The sequence below is a fragment of the Triticum aestivum genome, chromosome 7D (assembly GCF_018294505.1).
Source record: "Triticum aestivum cultivar Chinese Spring chromosome 7D, IWGSC CS RefSeq v2.1, whole genome shotgun sequence".
NCBI classification, from domain to species: domain Eukaryota; kingdom Viridiplantae; phylum Streptophyta; class Magnoliopsida; order Poales; family Poaceae; genus Triticum; species Triticum aestivum.
In genome coordinates, this window is record NC_057814.1 from 86,123,678 (window position 1) to 86,134,142 (window position 10,465).

The window sequence follows — 10,465 nt, forward strand, 5'->3', positions numbered from 1 at the left end:
GGGGGGCGGAGGACGACGGCGACGGGCGATGGCGTGGGCTCGGGGGCACGGGTGACGGCGACGGCGGCGGGGCAGCCTGGCGGCGTACATCGAGCTCGCGGCGTCGTCGGGCGGGGGGAAACTGGCGATGGAAATCTGAAAAATTCCTAAGTGCTGGCTTATATAGCAAAGGATTTGGTCCCGGTTCAACGCACAAACCGGAACCAATGACCACCCTTTAGTCCCGGTTGGTGGCACCAACTGGGACCAAAAGCCTCTTTTCACCAGCCCAAAGGGCGGGAAGCAGAGGGCTTTGGTCCCGGTTGGTGGCACCAACCGGGACCAAAGGGGAGCATTGGTTCCGGTTGGAGGCACCAACCGGGACTAATGTGCTGGCGCGATGCGGTGGGAAGTTTAGTCCCACCTCGCTAGCTGAGAGAGCTCAGCACCTGTTTATAAGCTGCGTTGCAGCTCAGGTGCTGAGCTCCTCTCTAATATGCAGGCATTACATGCCTACCTTTGTCACTACCATGTTGGGCCTATTGGGCCTGCGGGCCTGCATCCTGGCCCATGTGCAGATGGGTTTCTAGTCGTATGCAGGCCGTGTGGCCCATTAGGCGGCATTTTTTTATTTTTTCCAGTATTTTTTTGTTTTTTGAATTATTTATTTTCTTTTGATTTTTTCTTTATTTTTTTATTCTTTTTGCTTTTAGCTCAGAATAATTATAAACTTTCTGTTACTCCATTAGTTTCCAAATTTGAATAGTTTAAATTTTATACGGAAACTCGTCTGTTACAAAGGGATTTCATTTTTAAAACTTATTTGAACTCCTGACTTTTTGTGTGTTCAAAATGCACCATTCAAAGCCAAATCATCATTTTTCAATCCTTTCTGACTTCATTTGTTATTTTTCATGCATTTACTAATTATTTTGAGCTATAAGACCCTAAAATTGAAAAGCATTTCAAATGAACTCTGAAAAGGTTGAAAGTTGGCATGATATCATCATTTCATCCACATAGCATGTGCAAGAAAGTTGAGAGGGTTACGGCAAAAACTGGATGCACTTCGTGTACAAAACGGACAATCTCTTTCAAAGTATCAGGATTTCATACGGAAACTCGTCTGTTACAAAGGGATTTCATTTTTTAAACCTTATTTGAACTCCTGACTTTTTGTGTGTTCAAAATGCACCATTCAAAGCCACATCATCATTTTTCAATCCTTTCTGACTTCATTTGTTATTTTTCATGCATTTACTAAATATTTTGAGCTATAAGACCCTAAAATTGAAAAGCATTTCAAATGAACTCTGAAAAGGTTGAAAGTTGGCATGATATCATCATTTCATCCACATAGCATGTGCAAGAAAGTTGAGAGGGTTACGGCAAAAACTGGATGCACTTCGTGTACAAAACGGACAATCCCTTTCAAAGTATCAGGATTTCATCCGGAAACTCGTCTGTTACAAAGGGATTTCATTTTTTTAAACTTATTTGAACTCCTGAATTTTTGTGTGTTCAAAATGCACCATTCAAAGCCACATCATCATTTTTCAATCCTTTCTGACTTCATTTGTTATTTTTCATGCATTTACTAATTATTTTGAGCTATAAGACCCTTAAATTGAAAAGCATTTCAAATGAACTCTGAAAAGGTTGAAAGTTGGCATGATATCATCATTTCATCCACATAGCATGTGCAAGAAAGTTGAGAGGGTTACGGAAAAAACTGGATGCACTTCGTGTACAAAACGGACAATCTCTTTCAAAGTATCAGGATTTCATCCGGAAACTCGTCTGTTACAAAGGGATTTCAATTTTTAAAACTTATTTGAACTCCTGACTTTTTGTGTGTTCAAAATGCACCATTCAAAGCCACATCATCATTTTTCAATCCTTTCTGACTTCATTTGTTATTTTTCATGCATTTACTAATTATTTTGAGCTATAAGACCCTAAAATTGAAAAGCATTTCAAATGAACTTTGAAAAGGTTGAAAGTTGGCATGATATCATCATTTCATCCACATAGCATGTGCAAGAAAGTTGAGAGGGTTACGGCAAAAACTGGATGCACTTCGTGTACAAAACGGACAATCTCTTTCAAAGTATCAGGATTTCATCCGGAAACTCGTCTGTTACAAAGGGATTTCATTTTTTAAAACTTATTTGAACTCCTGACTTTGTGTGTGTTCAAAATGCACCATTCAAAGCCACATCATCATTTTCAATCCTTTCTGACTTCATTTGTTATTTTTCATGCATTTACTAATTATTTTGAGCTATAAGACCCTAAAATTGAAAAGCATTTCAAATGAACTCTGAAAAGGTTGAAAGTTGGCATGATATCATCATTTCATCCACATAGCATGTGCAAGAAAGTTGAGAGGGTTACGGCAAAAACTGGATGCACTTCGTGTACAAAACGGACAACCTCTTTCAAAGTATCAGGATTTCATACGGAAACTCGTCTCTTACAAAGGGATTTCATTTTTTTAAACTTATTTGAACTCCTGACTTTTTGTGTGTTCAAAATGCACCATTCAAAGCCACATCATCATTTTTCAATCCTTTCTGACTTCATTTGTTATTTTTCATGCATTTACTAATTATTTTGAGCTATAAGACCCTAAAATTGAAAAGCATTTCAAATGAACTCTGAAAAGGTTGAAAGTTGGCATGGTATCATCATTCCATCCACATAGCATGTGCAAGAAAGTTGAGAGGGTTACGGCAAAAACTGGATGCACTTCGTGTACAAAACGGACAATCTCTTTCAAATTATCTGGATTTCATACAGAAAGTCGTCTGTTACACAGGGATTTAACTTTTTAGAACTTATTTGAACTCCTAACTTTTTGTGTGTTCAAAATGCACCATTCAAAGCCACATCATCATTTTTCAATCCGTTCTGACTTCATTTGTTATTTTTCATGCATTTACTAATTATTTTGAGCTATAAGACCCTAAAATTGAAGAGCATTTCAAATGAACTCTTAAAAGGTTGAAAGTTGGCATGGTATCATCATTTCATCCACATAGCATGTGCAAGGAAGTTGAGAGGGTTACGGCAAAAACTGGATGCACTTCGTGTACAAAACGGACAATCTCTTTCAAAGTATCAGGATTTCATATGGAAACTCGCTGTTTCAAAGGGATTTCATTTTTTAAAACTTATTTGAACTCCTGACTTTTTGTGTGTTGAAAATGCACCATTCAAAGCCACATCATCATTTTTCAATCCTTTCTGGCTTCATTTGTTATTTTTCATGCATTTACTAATTATTTTGAGCTATAAGACCCTAAAATTGAAAAACATTTCAAATGAACTCTGAAAAGGTTGAAAGTTGGCATGGTATCATCATTTCATCCACATAGCATGTGCAAGAAAGTTGAGAGGGTTACGGCAAAAACTGGATGCACTTCGTGTACAAAACGGACAATCTCTTTCGAAGTATCAGGATTTCATACGGAAACTCGTCTGTTACAAAGGGATTTCATTTTTTAAAACTTATTTGAACTCCTGACTTTTTGTGTGTTCAAAATGCACCATTCAAAGCCACATCATCATTTTTCAATCCTTTCTGACTTCATTTGTTATTTTTCATGCATTTACTGATTATTTTGAGCTATAAGACCCTAAAATTGAAAAGCATTTCAAATGAACTCTGAAAAGGTTGAAAGTTGGCATGGTATCATCATTTCATCCACATAGCATGTGCAAGAAAGTTGAGAGGGTTACGGCAAAAACTGGATGCACTTCGTGTACAAAATGCACCATTCAAAGCAGAGACTGATTTTGAATGGTGCATATTCAACACACAAAAAGTCTGTAAAGATCGCCAACCCCAACATAAAAAAATGAGCATAGATGCGCTTATAGAGAAAATTCAACCTAAATTCATAATAAATTTCTATGAATTTCAGAGAAACTCACTGTGAATTTAGGCCAAATTCCCTGTATAAGGGCATCTATTTTCATTTTGAGAGGAGCTCAACAAGGCAGAGAGGGACGTTTTTTTTCTCTTTTGCTTTATTTGTTTTGTTTTGTTTCTATTTACAACAAAAACTTATTTTTTTATTTCTAATTACTTATGTATTTTACTTTAATTATTTTATTTTTATTTATTTTACTGCTGCTATTTTTATTAATTTTATTGCTGCTATTTTTACTTAATTTATTAAGGTTTATTTATTGTAGTTACTATAGTTTATTTTATTAAGGTTTATTTAGTTTTATTTATTTTATTAAGGTTTATTTATTTTATAAATATTAAAAAATGAACATAGATGCGCTTATAGAGAAAATTAAACCTAAATTCACAGTAAATTTTAATTTATTGTGAATTTAGGTGAAATTCCCTGTATAAGGGCATCTATTTCACTTTAAGAGAAGCTCAACAAGTCATAGAGGGACGGGGTTATAAACTGGTGTGAGCGCCCTTCGGTTGGCGAGGTGGGACCAAACACTGGCCGCAACTAGGACCAGCCCTTTAGTCCCGGTTTGTGGTATGAACCGGGACTAAAGGGTGGTGGGCCAGGAGCGTGGCCCATTGGTCCCGGTTTGTCCCACCAACCGGGACCAAAGGGTCCGGACGAACCGGGACCAATGCCCCCACGAGGCCCGGCAGGCCCCTGGCCGCACGAACCGGGACCAATGCTCACATTAGTCCCGGTTCGTGACTGAACCGGGGCTAATGTGAAAACTGCCCTGTGACCTAAGCCCTGTTTTCTACTAGTGGGACTAAAGGGTCGTTACCAATGCCTAGGCCTTTAGTCCCGGTTCTTATACTAACCGGGACAGATGGGCCTCCACGTGGCCGGTGCTGCGAGCCCAGGTAGGAGGCCCTTTAGTCCCGGTTGGCGGGACCAATAGGCATCCACGCGTCAGCTGTTCAGGGCTAGATTTTTTATTTTTTTTCTGAAAGGAGGGTGGATTTGGGGGTTTTGTATGGTTAATTAAGGTGTTTCATATATTTTGTTAGGTAGCTAATTAATTAATAGAGAGAAGTGTCCTCTCTTATCTCCGTGCTTGGTCGACGGTACGTACTATACATAGAGAGGCCCTCGACACGCTAGCTAGTAAGAAAATAAAGGAAACCATTAAGTACAGAAGTTCGTCATGCATACCGAGAGAAGTGATCGACCTCTCCTTCTCTGAGAGATTGGTCGAACAACAAGTTTTCGTATTATCTATCCGACGCTACTGGCTACATACATATACAATATGTAAGATCTCTTACAATCCCCTAGCATTTGAACTCAACTTCCACATGGTATTCTCCGGCTTTATTGATGACATGGTCAAGAAAGAATCCCGCCAATTCCTCTTGAATTGCTTTCATGCGATCATGTGGTAGGAGTTCATTCCGCATCTGCCACGTCTAATTTGAAGAAGGGGGTTAATACATATATATGAATGAAACTCAACAGAAATGATGGTGTAATAAAATAAAATTGTGAATATTATTGCTTGCGCACTTCATATTGTCTTTTAGAGTAGCCCCGCTTATTTTTTAAAGTCGCGTTGTAGATGAACTCGCACACATAGTATCCACAGTAATCATTCCCTTGTTCCTGCCACAAGCACTTTACGAGAAATAGAGGTCAATCAAATTGATAATGAAACATTATAAATGGCATTGATGAAAGTAGCTAGAATCAACGGGAGATGCGCGCAACTAGCTAGCTAGTAGTACTTACTTTCGGGTATGTATATCGCAGCTCCTTCGGCAGTCTCGGAGCTTCTGCGGTGAACTGTTTCCAAACCATGCAAGACAAAGAAAATAATTATTACTTGAGATATCAGGAAATGAACAAAAAGTTGCCGATATGGTGCGATAATGATCGATTGAACTTACTTGTTGAGAATTTTAGTCATGTCCGCAAAGGTCTCGGGATCTTTTCGTCTCGAGTCTAAGACGGTTACTAGTCCCCGCTCAAGCTTAATCTCTAGGAGAATATAGTGGAAGCTGCGCACGCATGCATAACTCATCAATTACATTACTATAACCTCGCTCGAGTAATAAGGAAAACCGAATATGCACACGACAGTAACACTCACTTGAAGTTGTAAGGAAATAGTATTAAATCTTTGTTTTGATTTATTAACAATGATTTGAGCAAGTTGGCCTTGGCCTCTTCGGCGTTCTTTTTAACCTGAAATTCATCTATGAGATTTGTGTTAATGAACCCAATATCATACATTTCTGCTTTTCTGCACTCGACGATCTTCAATCTGCATAATATAGTGAGGATAATTATAAATACATGCAATGAAAGAGCTGAGCTATATATAGAGACTTAATGACAGAAGTATTACTTACAGACAGTAGCAAGTGACCGTTAATTTATCGAGGGCCTTTTGATTGAAGAACTGGAAGAACTCCTCAAATGGAACATGCAACAGATCAGTTCCAACGAGGTCGTGCTCCTATTTAACTCTCAGATACAAAGTATCCGTCCCCCAGACTCTCTGCAGGTTTTCATGTACCAATTATGGAATCTTCGCATCATCGTTGATAGAGATTTTTCATCTTTGACGAGAGGCTTCCCGTACTCGTATCTGTGTTCGTCCACCTCCAAGAAATCATAATGTACATCGTCGGGCAGGTAATCTCCAAGATTGCTATAACCGGGCACCATCCCCGGAGCATTAGCGATGATGTCGCTAGACACATTGAGCGGGGGGCACGATTGGTTCGCTTATTCGCCGAGTTGGGCAATTTTTTCCCAGCTGCTCGTCATTCTTTTAACCTTTGATCACTGACAGTACTTCCCGACCGCTCTGCTTCGAGATATGCCTTTGCAGTAATGCGCTCATAGTTGGTTTTCGGCGGAGACTTTGGTGGTTTCCTCAGGGCATCGATAGTGCGCTTTGCTTTCACCGGATCTACCTTCTCCTCCGGAGGTGGATGTCTCTCTGCTTTCGCCCCTTTAAAGAAGTCCTTCACTTCTTTTTGCACGATCTTCTTGTTTTCTTCCACGGTCATCTCGTACGGTAACTTCTCTAGAGGCTTGAGAGGTGGACCGTATCTGTATTGCCTCCCGCCTCTGGCTGTATTGCTAGACGCCGGAGCAGACGGAGCGGCTGTGGCTGTCTTCTTTCGTGCTTTCTTACGAGGCGGAGGAGAAGGACTACGACGCGCCGGAGCAGCCGGGGCGGCGGCGGGTCTCTTCCGCCCTTGCTGGCAAGGCGGAGAAGGAGGAGGCTGGTGGCTGCTTGGGCGCACCGGCGCAGGCGGAGAAGGAGGCAGAGTGCCGCCACGCGCCGGAGAAGGAGGCTGAGTGCCCTGATTGTCACTCGCCGGAGGAGGAGGCGGTGGAGGAGGCGGAGTGCCCTGACTCACCGGAGGAGGAGGAGGAGGCGGAGGCATCCAGTTCAGAAGGTTGATGAGCTCCTTCCGCCATAGGCATGGAGTCTTCAGACAAGAACCCAGCCGAGTCTCCCCTTCACCCGTAGGGTGGTCAAGCTGGAGGTCCTCAAATCCTTCTGTGATTTCATCCACCATCACCCTAGCATATCCTTCTAGAATCGGCCGGCAGTGAAAAGTTGCGCCAGGTTCAGGAGGTGCAACACAGCCAACAGCCGCCTTGACTTTCAATTCCATCCACTGCGTCATAAGGTGGCAATGCTGAGATTCCGTGATAGCATCTACGGGGTAGCTAGCAGGAGCCGTGAAGACAGGCTCCTGAAGCATCTCCGTGGAAGCTATGCTGCTTCTCCGCTGAGATGGCGGGGTAGCTTCGGGTGTAGGTTCGGCAGGTCGCGTGCTGCAAACTGCCTCTCGTTCCTCTAGCGCTTGTACCCTTGCGTGTAGCGCCTGTAGTTGGGTCAACTCCTTTTTCTTCTTCCTCTCCCGGCGTTTGTAACCGCCTGCGTTGGGAAATCCAGCCTTCCACGAAAGGGAGCCTGGCGTGCCTCGTGTCCGTCCGGGGTGCTCAGGATTCCCGAGGGCCTCTGTGAGCTCGTCGTTCTCTCTGTCGGGAGCGAACGTCCCTTGCTGCGCCTTTTCATATACTCCTGAAGCTTCTCGATGGGTGTGTTCAGCTGCTCGTCGGTCCAAACGCACTTCCCTATTACAGGGTCCAATTTTCCCCCAACCCCGAAGAACCAAGTCCTGCAACGGTCTAGCCAGCGTCACGTCTCTGGTTCGATCCCTTTATCAATGAGGTCATTCTCAGCCTTGTCCCACAACGGCCGGGCTTTCAGGTAGCCACCTGACCCCGTGCGATGGTGATGCTTCTTCTTTGCAGCATTTTTCTTGTTTGTCGCTGACATCTTCGCTGCTCTCTCAGATTTTTTTTGGTGACAAATCCGGGCCACTGATCTTTGATCTTCTCAAATCGGCCGATGAATTCTGGAGTCTTGTCTTGGTCGACAAACGATGATTTCAGCTCATTCTTCCACCTCCTGAATAGCTCAACCATCTTCTTAAGAGCATAAGCCTTGATCATTGGCTTTTTAACTGGATTCTCCGGATCCTCCTCTGGCGGGAAGGTGAAATTTCCTGCAGCGCGGTCCAAAAATCAGCTTTCTGCCTATCTCTGACATAAGACACCTGAGAGTCTTTGTCCTTAGGCTTCAACCATTGCTCGATGCTGATCGGGATCATGTCCCTCACTAGAACCCCGCACTGAGCATTAAATTTTTGCTTGGTCCGGAGGGGTTCAATCGGTTGGCCAGCGCGATCAATTTCGATGATCGTGTACCTTTCATCTGCGCGCAACTTTCTCTTCGGGCCTCGTCTCGTTACCGAAGTGTTGCTCGATCCGGAGGGCTAGAAAAGAAGAAAAAGAAGAGAGTTAATACGTGTACATACCAGAAACAATTAATGCATCAATTAGCTATAGTCAGCACATGCTTAATTAATTAATATATATACCTGGCCGGACTCCGTTCGGTCACCGGAGCCGTCGTCACGGTGTCCTTCCCCCTCCATTCGCTCACCGGAGCCGTCATCACAGTGTTCTTCCCCCTCCATTCGATCACCGGAGCCGTCATCACGGTGTCCTTCCTCCTCCATTGTTTGATCATCGTCGTAGCCTGATTCTTCATCCTGTCTTTCCAGACCATCGGTGCATGTGTCGTTGAGAAACGACAAGACAGCATCACTTCCGTGTGCGATTATCTCCCCCAACAACACTTCTTTTGCTTCGTCTCGGGGGTGCGGATCCATAGTTTCTGCAAATATTTACAACATGGCAATTATTATTCAAACATGACAGATGGATATATTAGTGGCAAACGTTGAACTAGCTAGCTAAGCACAATAAGGAATCATATTAGTGGCATGGCCTCGACGTTTCTCTATGGTTTGGGGTGGCCTCGGCAACGCTTCAAGGGTTTGGGGTGGCCTCAACAACGCTTCAAGGGTTCGGGGTGGCCTCGACGACAACGCTCTTTTAACTTGGTAAATTTGGGTGGCCTCAAGAGAGTTTGTCGATCGGGTAGGGGCGCGGCGGGAGGGGGTAGGACACTAGTAGGAAAAGGGGCTTTTACCCCGGTTTGTAAGGGCCTTTTGTCCCGGTTCTCGAACCGGGACTAAAGGGTCGTTACTAATGCCTCCCCCCTTTAGTCCCGGTTCTTACACGAACCGGGACAGAAGGTCGTCCACGTGGCCGCTGCTGCCAGCCCAGGCAGGGGGCCTTTGGTCCCGGTTGGTGGCACCAACCGGGACAAATAGGCAGGGCCTTTTGTCCCGGTTGGTGTCACCAACCGGGACCAATAGGCATCCACGCGTCAGCAGCTGGCAGGAGCTGAGGTTTTTGTTATTTTGAAAGGGGGTGGTTTAGGGGTTTTGGGGGGTTAATTTAGGTGTTTCATATATTGTGTTAGCTAGCTAATTAATAGAGAGAAGTGTCCTCTCTTATCTCCGTGCTTGGTCGACGCTACGTACTATATACGTATGGAGAGGAGTAGACACGCTAGCTAGTAATCAAATGAAGGAAACAGAAGATCGTCATGAACATATGCATACAGTGAGAAGTGATATCGACCACCTCTCCTTCTCCGAGATATTGGTCGAACAACAAGTTCTCGTATATCTATCCGACACTACCGGCTACATATATACAATAATTATCTCTTACAATACAATCTCCTAATTATATTGTAGGAACACAGGGTCCACATAGTATTCTCCGTTTTCAGCGATCATGTGGTCAAGGAAGAATGCCGCCAATTCCTCTTGAATTCCTCGCATACGATCTTCTGCTAGGAGTTCATCCCGCTTCCGAAACATCTAATTTGAAGAAGGGGGTCAATACATATATATATGAATAAATGAAACTCAACACAAATGATGGTAATAAAATAAAATTGTGAATATTATTGCTTACGCACTTCATATTGTTCTTCAGTGTAGCCCCGCTCACAGGTCGTGTAGCGGATGGACTCGCAAACGTAGTATCCACAGTAATTATTCCCGGGTTCCTGCCACAACCACTTTACAAGAAATAGAGGTCAATCTAACTGATAAGCA